The sequence below is a fragment of the Physcomitrium patens genome, chromosome 13, assembly GCF_059467195.1.
Source record: "Physcomitrium patens ecotype Gransden chromosome 13, ASM5946719v1, whole genome shotgun sequence".
NCBI lineage: Eukaryota > Viridiplantae > Streptophyta > Bryopsida > Funariales > Funariaceae > Physcomitrium > Physcomitrium patens.
The window spans coordinates 7,295,588-7,308,396 of record NC_143422.1 but is presented as its reverse complement, the minus strand read 5'-3'; positions in this window follow the sequence as shown (position 1 = coordinate 7,308,396).

The window sequence follows — 12,809 nt, the reverse complement described above, 5'->3', positions numbered from 1 at the left end:
ACACCCAAACATGAGAAGGCTATGAGTTCAACCAAACAAAGTGAATGAATGAATGAGGAAGGGAAAATGAAAATTTGCTAATGCATTTAGGTAGTTAAAAATGAAATCTGCAAGTTCATGATTGTGATCCTAGTGAAAAGCAACATACAACACATAATTATAATCAGTACAAGAGCCGAACAAAGCAAAAAACCACAAACAACATCAGATGAGGACAACCCAATAGCACATAGTAGGGGTTCATTTGGTGGATGGAGTCTCGACACAAGTCTAGGTCCTAATTCTGGAAACCACAACACTCCTGTGCCTCATTTAAATTGATTTGGTAACTGGTTTGGTAAGCAGTGTTCAATCTGCATTTTTTCTCTAAGCTGATCACATCATACTTACCACAGAAAAAATTGAACGATTTCCGAAAATGTTATTCAATACATTGCCAGTACTCAAAATAACGTTGTAAAGCGTTGGACTGACTGTCACAGTAGACAACCCCTTAAAAATAGTCATCCTTAGTTGTCAATATAGTTGAACAGACTTGGAAAACTTCCTCAAGGACTCAGTGGGTTGTCAGTCTATGAAGACCTGGAATATGTTGCTCCAAATTCACTACTGGAAATGGTGATGCTGAAAAAGACTTATCACTCTAGAAATAGGAATGAAATCGCTCAGGATGCAAAAAGAAGAACATTGCATAAACGCTTCAAGGGCACGCTTACACAAAATGTGAGATACGGCTGTTTATAAGTGATTCATTCTCGCATATCATGTATCAAACATCTACTCTTACTAAGTCATAATCACTAAGATATGCGAGATTGAATCACTCACAGTCATAATTACTAGTTGTTTTTCAAGAACTGCTCGGTATGTACCTGCAAAAATATGAACCATAGAGACAAGACCTGGCAGTCGAATATGTTCTTACTCATCGCCAACATTACTCAACATCAAGCCCTCTAGCTTCTTCTCGGCATCCAATTGTCCACATCCAAAGTTACGCAAGCAGTTTCCACTTAGCCGTGTGCCTGTTCTAACTGCTCACCAGACAGCTGAAGAAAGTAATGGGTAACATATTTCAGAGAACCAAGTACTGGATATTTGACAGAATAAGCTCATCCTTCGCATAATCTACCCTTCTTCATATCAACACACAGTTGCACATACTTAAACTTGAACTATTTTAGAGTCTCCTGCTATGTTTGATTTTTCTTAGAAGTGATGAGGTCGTAAGGAAATTGGGGAGCAGTCCGCTTTTTACCAACATTTATCACCTCTATCATCATCTTTAATCAAATAATCAATTCACCTGGCATATATGAAACATGGCGTCAAGCAGTCTATACAACTCCTGGTCTTTTAAGAGTCACACTATACCGACAACCAACTTTCGGATTCGTTTAATAAATCTTGAGCCAACAGTTATCTGAATGCATAAATACCACTGTCCCTGATAGCAGTGACTGTTCGAAACTTGATCCAACAATCAGAAGCCTCATTTGTAAAGAAATCACAAGCAGTATTATTTTTAACACACCTTCAAATCGCTTGAGCACATTTTCAGGCTTCGATAAGGTTGACATGGTAGCAATGGGCAGGACACGACCCGATCCAGCAGGATCCAAGTATATTGCGGCAACACGGCACACCTCTGGTGAGAAAAGAAAATTGGAGGGGGCTCAAGTCGTAAAAGCAATGAGCTCTTCCTATGATACGCAAGCTTCTGGCCATGTCAGATTAACAGGTAGGCCAAAATTCTGACCCGCTTTGCCCTGGACATTAAGGTTCTGATACGCTAAGATCTGATCTGGTAGTAAGATAGCCCACCCATTTCCAATAACTAAAGTATTTTAGTATATATGCAGTAAGTGTAAAAATGAAAGGAAAATACTTCCATGCAGAGAAATATAAACTTGGAGTATTTTAGGTGTTTTTACAAAATTTGGCTCAAAAAAAAAAAATTATATAAATATTTTAGGTGAAGATTTTTTTTATCCAAATTTGACATATAAGCCAACCTAATTCCAATCAATGGTGGGTTACAAAATTAAGAATTCTCTTTTTCCATTATCAAGAAGTGTAGCATGTAATTAAGCTATCAATCTTCAACTAATTTGTGCTACCTATGGATGTTAATCTGAAGATGAAGTAGCTAGAATTCAACCAATTCCTACTAAACTTAAATTCCATCTCAACCAATCAATAATTACTACCTAAATCAGAACATACCTACTCCATCTTGCAACACTTTTTTATAATTAGAAACATTATAAATTTAATAATTACTAGATCTATTTCCAACTAGAAGGGTATCAAAATTGATCATTAATAGAATGTTAGACTCACAAAAATACCTCATTTTATAAGTTGGAAATAGAGGGTGGCCAAGAATGGATTGGCTACTTTAGATTGCTTGCAATGACTTCCAGATATGTAAATCTGCTCTAACAAGGTCATTTGAGATTCTAAATTATTCAACTTGCATAATTGAAAGCCAAATATTAAAGTTGCTGCAAGCTGTTTGAAACTTGATTGCAAATGCAAATAATAAACAAAACACATGTGCATGTAAAAGAGCTTCCATACATTAATTGATTAACAATTTGAATGCCTCATACCAAGTATCTATCTATATGACTATATTCAATATTTTGATGTTATAATTTTACATCAATAACAAACTTGTAAGAGCATTGTTGTTCTCGTTGTGTTCAAGCTTCAGTAGACCAAAGCAATTGAACTAATAGAGGTGGATTCGAACACAGGGAAAGACTCGTTATATGAATTGGGTCTGTTAGTGTCACAATTGATTGTACTCTAGCTATCTGAAATCAATTATCAAACTACAAAACACCAAGGCTTACTACTTCCATCTTAATTCAACACATAATCCATTCTATGATTATCAATTCAACAGTACTTCTCTCAATCAAAATTCTTCATAAGTAATTAATAAAGAAAACAAAGAGGTAGCACCAAGCTTACCTCGGCTTACGACTCTCAGTCTAGCTCTCGGCTTATCTTTCCTCAATCTATTTATTCTACCAAAAGATAATTTGTCAGCCAACGGATTCCAAAGGTTATGACCCTTTGAATTCTTAACCATTTATTCCACTAATAACCTACTGTTACCAACTAAACTTCCTAGCCATTGGTCTAATTCTCAAGGTTGTCAATAATCAACCAATAACTTACCACAAAGTTAATTTACCTATTCTTCATGGATCCACTCCTAATTGTGCAGCATCCTCGCAAACATTATTTAGCCTCAACTTATAAAGACGTAGCAGCGTTGGCTTCTTCAGTCAATGGCGTTGGTTTACCACCTTTTGAATTGGTGACCTTCTCCTCTTTATATCTTCGTCATCTGCCTCAGTGTTTGAGGATTCTCCATCCAAATGTGCCGTCAAATCTTCATTCAATAAATCCAATTCTCTTCCATGAGACTCACATCGGGCAATTTGGTTGTCACACTCTTCCAACATCTTCTGCCATTCTTCTATCAGTTTCAAAGGTATCTTCAAAGGTGTTGTCATTGAAACTGGTGTATTGGTCTGTACTAAATTATTGGCCTCCTTCGCTATTATGGCTAGTTTAGTCTGCAACATCATAACCTCTACCTGCAGCCATAAAGCTGCGAACAACTTAGTGTCCCAATCTGTTCCCGCTCCTGAAACTATTTTTGTTAAGATTTTACATAAAATTCTATTACTCTTTCTCGTTTGTCCATTAGTTATAGGGTGATATAGTATAGTCTTTCGATGTTTTATCTCATATTTAGCTGTGAGTGCTTCGATTGTATTATTTATAAAATGAGTTCTTCGATCACTAACCAATTCTCGTGGACAACCGAACCATATAATAATATTTTCATACAAAAAGGTTGCTATTGTACTTGCACTATCAATTTTCATAGCTACTGCTTTAGCCTATTTTGTTATATAATCCGTTGCTACCAATATATACCATTTTTGTCCATTTCTCAAGGCTGGTGCAATTGGTCCCACAAAATCAATTTCCCATTTTTCAAAAGGCGCTTGAGCCAGAATTGGTACTAATGGCATTGCTAAAGTTCTACTAGGTCGATCTATTCTCTGACATGGGTCACAATGATGGACGAATTGGTGGGCATCTTCAAACATTGTTGGCCACCAATAACTAGCCTGTAAAGCTTTACGAGCCGTGTTGTTCCCCGCAAAATATCCACCACAATTGTCTAAGTAGCAACCTTCCAATATAGTACGCACTTTAGTCTGATAAATACAATGTCACAAAACTCCATCCTTGCCTTGTTTATATAAAGCATCACCAATCATCATATAAGGTGCACATTTTAATATTAAGCGTTGTTTAAGCTTTTAATTGAAATTAGGTGGGAAGGTTTGAAATGTCAAGTATCAAATTATTTCTATACTTTGGAGTAATTACATCTATCGCAAACAGTTCCGCATCGAGTAGTGCATCGTTAATAGGTTCATTATCCAATATATTGGATAACTGAGATAAATGATCTATATTGGAATGTGATTTTCCTAATCTTACCTGAATAATAAAGTCAAATTCCTGTAAGAGTAGAACCTATTGTGCAATACGACCACTCAATTGAGGATTATTAATCATATATTTTAAAGCATCATAGTCCACATGGAAAATAAATTTATAACCAAGAAGATAATGTCAAAACTTTTGTATGGAATAAATCATCTCCAATGCTTCTCTTTTGGTTGTTGTATAATTTCTTTCAGCTGCTATCAATTGACGACTTGCATAATAAATAGGGTGATCAAAACCCCGGTCATCTTTCTGGCTTAGCACAAAACCAATCGCGACATTAGATGCATCCATATAAACTTGGAATGGTTTTGTCCAACAAGGTGCCACCAATATTGGTGCTAAAACCAATTTTTGTTTCAATGTTTCGAATGTAATTGTACATTCCTTTGTCCAAAATGGACTGGTCCTATCAGTTGGTGGTTTCTTCAAGAGATTTGTCAAGGGAAGGCATATAATTGTAAATAGATAGATAAATCTCCAATAATAACTAACATGGCTGACAAATGCTCGAACACTCGTAACAGTGTCTCGTTGCTTTAATTCTAGTATAATCTTTATTTTATCTGGATCTATAGCAATGCTTGCCATCGAAACTATATGACCCAATACTTTACCAGAAGGCACACCAAATTGGTACATTTTCAAATTTAAAGAAATTCCATATTTGGCACATTGATTCAAACATTAACCGAGATATTTTAAATGTCTAGCTCTCGTACTAAATGTACAGAAATCATCTAAAAATATTTCCATTGAAATTCATAGATAATCCTGGAATGCTTGCATTATTACCTTTTGAAATGTAGCTAGTGCATTACAAAGCCCAAATGGCATAACCTTATAGGCAAAGGTTTCCCAATCTATAGTAAAAGTAGTTTTTAACTGGTCTTCTTTTATAATTTTAACTTGACTATAACCAGAGAATCCATAAAGAAATGAATAACATTCATGTCCAACGATGACATCCAATATACTATTCATGAATGGTAAAGAAAAATAATCCTTCTTAGTAGCCGCATTTAATTTTTGGAAATTTCAACAGATGCGAACTTTTCCATTCTTTTTCGGTACCATAACAATTAGTGAAACTCATTCACTGAAAGAAAATGGATAGATAAATCCAACTTCTAAGAGTTTATCTAGCTCTTCTTTTACCATAAGTGAGTATTTTAGATCAAGTTGATGTTGTCTTTGGCGTATTGGTGTAGCGTTCTCCTCCAATATACTTCGATGCTCACAAACTTTAGCTGGAATTCCTTTCAAATCTGCATACAATTACGCAAAAGTATTTTTATGCATTAAAAAGTAATCCATCCAAATTTCTTTCTCCTTGTCTTTTATACTGTCGTAAATCTGAATGATTTGGAGAGCCTCCCCTATACCTAAATTAATTGGTTGACATTGTAAAATTTTAGGTGTCTCTGGAATAATATTCTGTTCAATTCCAAAATCTTTCGTAAAATCCGATATATTAGAACTTTCCAACTCCAGTTCTATAGCACTAACGTGATTAACATGCCATCTATTCATCCAATATGCAATCATATGATCAGAATCGTCAATAACATCTAGAGGAACTAAATACTCTCCCGGTCCCCTACACTAGTAATTCATTCTAGTGTGCTCAACAACTTGCCTTATATTAGCATAAATTGGGTTATGTGCACCAATTTCTTCTTCTATAGACTCATCTTTACAATCCGACGTGAATTTTGAACTGACAACTTGAGTTTTTCCGTGATATTCGATAGGATACATTTGAAGCACAATTTTATCATTATCTTTCCCAATTGTCAATGTACCACGACCCTAGTCATTTTGAGCTTTAGCTTGATACAACCACGGTTGTCCCAATAAAATTACGGTTGACAATAAAGAGCTTTGTAATTAAAAAATAATATAATTAATTTTGTAGGTAATCCCCATAATTATTGTATCAATACTTTATAAAATATCCATAAGTTTAACTCGACTGGAGTCAACCATTCTCAAAACTACTGTAGTAGGCAATAGGTGATCCAAACCCAACTCCTCCATTATAGCAATATTTATAAGATTTATACTAGATCCTCCATCTATTTGAACTCCCAATACTAACACTCTATCAATTGAGACATCAATCATTGGTGCACCCAAATCGGGATTCAAACTTACTTCTCGAATTTCTTTATTTCGAGATGTGTGACAAATTAATGAGAAATTCAAGATAGTTCGGCACTCAAGTGCTATCACCAATAGTTGCTTCATAGAGATCGTGGATTGTATGGTGCCCAAATCTTTTAGAATATCATATGGTTCTATATTAGTGGTAATTTCCAATGTCTGTTTTTTCTTCCCAGTCCTAGACACCGACGTAGATAAATTAGTTTTCTCTATATTAGAAATTGGTAAAGCTATTGGAATTGAATTTGACAGAGTCTGTAAAATCGGTTCTTTCAACGGATAAGATTGTTCTCTCATTTGGGTTGATATTGGTTCCTTGGAATTTACGCCCCTGAGAGGATCTTTCAACAAAAAGGACGTTTTTTAAAACTGTGTAGAGAACGGAACAACTCGAGATGGAACCAAAGCCTCCATAATTGGTACCTCATTAGGGTGCACAACCGATTCAGGTCTTATACTGAGTAAGGGACCCATGTTAGGACCTAGATTGGATATCCTCGTAATTGGGTCCAATTGGCTCTTTGCTTCAAGATCACTCAAATGTTGAATTGGTCCTTTTTCTTTTTATTGACTTCTTATATGGACAGCTTGGACTACTTCTACTAGATGAACTGGTGAATCTTGAGGACCTTGATTTATCTCCTCTATTTTTCTTTGGCTTTGGATCTGCTGATTTTGATTATTGAAATTGAACGGAGCATTATATTGTTGATAAGTATGTCCCGATTACTTGCAATTTGCACATATTGGAGCATAATTGTCACTGGCTCTGGGATTGGGACATTCACTGGCATAATGACCAATCTATCTGCAACGGAGACAACGAAGTGGTCTTCTTGCAATTCCATTTGGCATATTGGATGTCTCTACCGATATATACCTACTAAGCTTGTTCCATATAGGGTTAAAATATGATCCTAATTGTCTCGTTGGTACGGAGGATACTTGGTTTGATGACGCTGGTGGAGCATATTGTTGATACCTGTGCTACTTCTACTCGTAGTTCTGGGGGTTTGATGCAGACCCTTGATTAAAATTGGAACTTTGAAAGTTATTGAATGTTTAATTTTGTCGATTAGAGCAATTTCCATTCCATCCATATGTATTTTCTATTTGAACTTGATTGACTTTCCACTGAGTTAGTGGGATCATGGTCTGATTACTGAATTGTTGTTGCCTTTGTAAATGCCAACAGTTTTGGGTAGGATGCTTTCCTCCGTAAAATATACATTGAATATCCGTTTGTCTTGGTGATAGATATTCCGTATCAAAATGACCTTGTCCCTTATAATTATTACACCATACATTAGGTCTCGTATTAGAAGGCTTATGTCATTTTTCTTTATTTTTAGCCAAATTGACGGCCAATTCTTCCATCTTCTTTGTTAGATTTAATGACAAGGCTTCATTTGGATTTTTAACAGTCGCATTTGTCAACAACTCCGGTTGTTGATAGGTTGGCAATATAAAATAAGATGTCATCATTATTGGCGCTATTGCTTGGAGTGGTGTAGCATTAATTGGTTATTGCAACATAACATTCTTTACATTGGAGGCAGCCATTTGTGAATAATTACCCATCAACAAATTTTCTGGTTGTATTTGTTGGCTTTTTGAACTTGGAATCATTGTCACCCCCATTGTTAACAATTGGTCATAATGACATTCTTTCCATACCTTTGCTCGTGCCAACGATGCCTCTACCGTAGCTGATCAAACCTCTTTTACAAACATTTTCAATTCTGGTGGATGCAAATCGTTAATTAATATCAACAATATAAATGCATCTAGCATTTGATTATTTGACCATTTATAAAGTATATCCACGATCCGGCCATAGTAAGACTCTACGAATTCTTCCGTAAATATCCTGTTATTCATAAAACTTTCTCGAAGCCGATCTTCAAATCCAATTGGTCTAAAATGGGTTAGAAAGGCATTCTTTAAGGCCTTTCAATTAGAAAATCTACCCACTTGTTGTCAAATATACCATTCAAAAGCTGTATCTTTTAAAGTTAGTAACAACTATCTCAACTAAATGTCTTTAGTTCTACCATTATTAGCCATGTAGGTTGTCAAAAATTGAGATATATGGTCATTGGGATCAGAGCCTGGCCAACCAATAAAAGTAGGTAATGGTGCCACACTTGTAGTTTGGTCTCCTACTGCTTCCATTTGTACTGCAATTGGTACTTTTGGCACTTACGCGGCCATTGGTGTTATCACTGGTCTCCTTACTATTTGAATCTGCATTTTTCTTCCTTTGGTTTTACTTGGATCTACAATTCTTTTTTTTTGTCATTCCCGCAGGAGATTTCTTACACGTAATCACTCCTGTCTTTCTTTCGCTTGTCGATTAATTCTTTGATAATCCTCTCCTTCATGAATATCACTCATAATCTTTCATTCTTTCCGACAAAATCAATACTGCCTTCAATTATAACTCACATATTTGTAATCCTAAAATTGGTTCTTTTCACGTTCTCATTCAATATACAATTCCATCTCTCATACAATCAATTTCTAACATTTCATGTTGTTATCATTTCCCCGACAGTGATGCCAAAATGTTGTTCTCGTTGCATTCAAGCTTTAGTAGACTAAAGCAATTGAACTAATAGAGGTCGGTTCGAACACGGGAAAAGACTGATTATATGAATTGGATCTGTTAGTGTCACAATTGACTGTACTCTAGCTATCTGAAATCAATTATCAAACTACGAAATACCAAGGCTTACTACTTCCATCTTAATTCAACTTATAATCCATTCTATGATTATCAATTCAATAATACTTCTCTCAATCACAATTCTTCATAAGCAATTAATAGAGAAAAAAAAGAGGTAGTACCAAGCTTACCTCGGCTTACGACTCTCAGTCCGGCTCTCGGCTTACCTTTCCTCAACCTATTTATCCAACCAAAAGATGATTCATCGGCCAGCGGATTCCAAAGGTTATGACCCTTTGAATTCTTAACCATTTATTCCACTAACCACATATTGCTACCAACTAAACTACCTAGCCATCAATCTAATTCTCAAGGTTGTCAATAACCAACCAGTAACTTACTACAAAGTTTATTTAACTATTCTACAAGCATCTTTTCTTATATCTTTTAATATGTTAGACTATGTAATTATTAATAAATAATTATTATATTTAAATAGTGACATCATGTCTTTTTATATTTATGACCCTTCATATTTTAGATTGACATCCACCTTTGTAATATATACTTTACAAGAATTAACAAATATCATTATAATATATATATATATATTACATGATTAGAGCATCAAATATGATTTTATGTTATAATTAATTTAATAATTATAAGTAAAAATAAACATTCATATCATATATTATTTATTTATCTAATTAAAAATTAATGAATTTGGCTTCTTCAAATTTAATTAATAAGATGTATTTAGTAGAAAAATTACTGATTTTTTATTATAATTTATAAAGTATTAAAATAAAAATTATCTTATTTTAAATTATCTTTTTTGTCTTGTAATAGAACTTGACCTTAATTCTACAATTGTTGCATTACAAAGTAAATGGAAAATTAAAGATGTTAAAGCAGGAGCATATATTATATTATAATTGGTGATAAATAAGCTAACTTGGTAAAAAAAATATAGAATAAGTTAGAATTTACATATGAAAAAATTAATATTGTAATATAAGTCATGGTACAAAAATAATTATCTCAATTAGCTATAAGTAAAGAAATAACCATAGTAGAATTTATCAAAGAGATTCAAGGAATTTTTCATAAATTTTTAATATTAAGACTTATTACGTATAAAAAATAGTAATATATAAAATTATTAAAAACTCTACTTTTTTTATAGAGGAATTTTTTTATAATAAAAAATTATAATATAAAAAAAAATTAATCTAATTTGATTTGAAGAATTTTAGAAGAAGCTTTAATGCAATAATATGAAGACTCTAAACAAAGTTTAAATAGAACATTTAAGTCAAGAGTTTTTTTTGGCAAGAAGTCAATCCAAAAAAAATAATTAAAAATAAAGAATTTTTTTGAATAACTATAAATTTAAAAAATAAATCCAATGAAGCACAAGATATTAATTAAATAGACTTTTGTTAACTATTAGAATATCATCATTGTGGTAAAGCTATCAAAGTCATGAATCACAAAGAATCAATAGACTCTTATATTACTTAAAAAAGATAATAACTAAATATTAATCACTTAAAGATGGTATAATATTAAACTAACCATCTTTAAGGATCAATATACTCTTATGTTACTTATCATCTTTAAGTGATTAAAAGTGATTATTTGTTGCATACCTCATTCTTATTACCAATTTTTTTAATCAAAAAAGAATCAAAATTGAGATTAATTAAGATATTAAGTAGAATATTAATTGAGATTAACATGCTATTTTTAAATATTTTTAAGAGAAAAACCATACAAAAGCTCTAATTGAAGAAAACTTATGAAAGATGTGTCATTTAGAGAAATTAGATTAAGTATTTTTTTATGATTGTGCTTCTCATATGTGCTCTCAAACAATGTTGTTAGCTTTGCAAATGAGCTTCTTAAGATCATGTCTAGCTTTTGTACACGAGTTATAGTTAAAATAGTAGAATTGCCTTATTTGTATCAACAAAAACTTCATCAAAGATCACAATCCATGCAAAGAGATTGAAGCAGCATCAATGCAAATTTAAAATTAATCTATTAAATAATTTTTGAGTGATTTTATGTATCTCATTTTTTTTTATTTTTTTTTTATTTTTTTTAGAATAGACACAATGGTATATGATTGCATATTGTTGTTACATAGATGGTTTTTTTTTTTTAGAAGTTATATACCGCAATATTAGAAGTAATTTGTCTTCTTAATCTTTGTGCATTGAGGATAGGTTTAAGGATGGTTGTGGATAATGTTAGAACGAGCAATTGGAGAAATGAGAGCAATGAGCAACATTGTGTATACGTGTGCTTAGGTAGAAGAAAAATTCAGCTTCCATTCCATTTGTTGGTGAAAGATAATTACAACATTGAGAATAGGATTAAAGGAGAACTTACATAATAGGCATGTGGTTTCAGCCATGTCCTCTTGAATAGTGTTATTAGCTTTGCAAATGAACTTTTTAGGGTCATGTTTAGCTTTTTTATATGAATTGTAATTAAAATAGTAGAATTGTCCTACTTATGCCATCAAAAACTTTATCAAAGATCACAATATATATATAGGACTTGAAGTGGCATTGATGTAAACTTGAAAAGTGATTTATTATATGATTTTTGAAAAAAAACAAGCATATTTTTGCTATATTATAATATAATTACATAGAATAATAAAAAAAGTTTTAAAATAATATTTTATTATAGATATAAATAAAAAAAATAAAATGAGTGGCTTAGAACTTGTTTTGTATTTAGTTATCTATAATTTTATTTAGAATCTTCTTTTGTAAGTAAAATAGTCTTTATCTAAAAGTAATTTTTGAAACTTTTTAAACCTAATATAAATTGTATCTCCTTGATATTATGGTCCCTCAAGATAATGGAGGAGATTGAGATTCCATTGTTGTAGAAGAATTTTGATATGGAAGTGACCAATTATATTTAAAAAATATGTGATAATAAGCCAAAGATAGTATAAATGTGAAGTGGAAGAAGACAATGTCTGTGCAAAGCATATATGAGTCAATTTTCTTTTCTAGGATGTATGAATTTCAATTGCGAATAATTTGTGATTTATTTTATTGAATCTATCATTAAACTTTGCAAAAGATGCTAGAGGAAATTTATGAAGAGATGTATGAGTTAGAAGAGAAAAAAACAATTTGTCTAAAAAAGAAGACAATTCAATTATAAAACAACATATTTTCTATGACAATGATACGAATTTGTTTAATTATTAGATATAAGATAAAACAACTATCAATTTCTTTTTCTATATATTTTCTATATATTTTTGTTATTACTATCAATGATTAGTCTTTAGTTTGGATAGATTTTGTTGATGAAGAGTAATAATCTTTTTTAGTATTTTTATGAAATACTTTAATATTTTTTATTTTTATTTATTAATATTATATTTATAAAA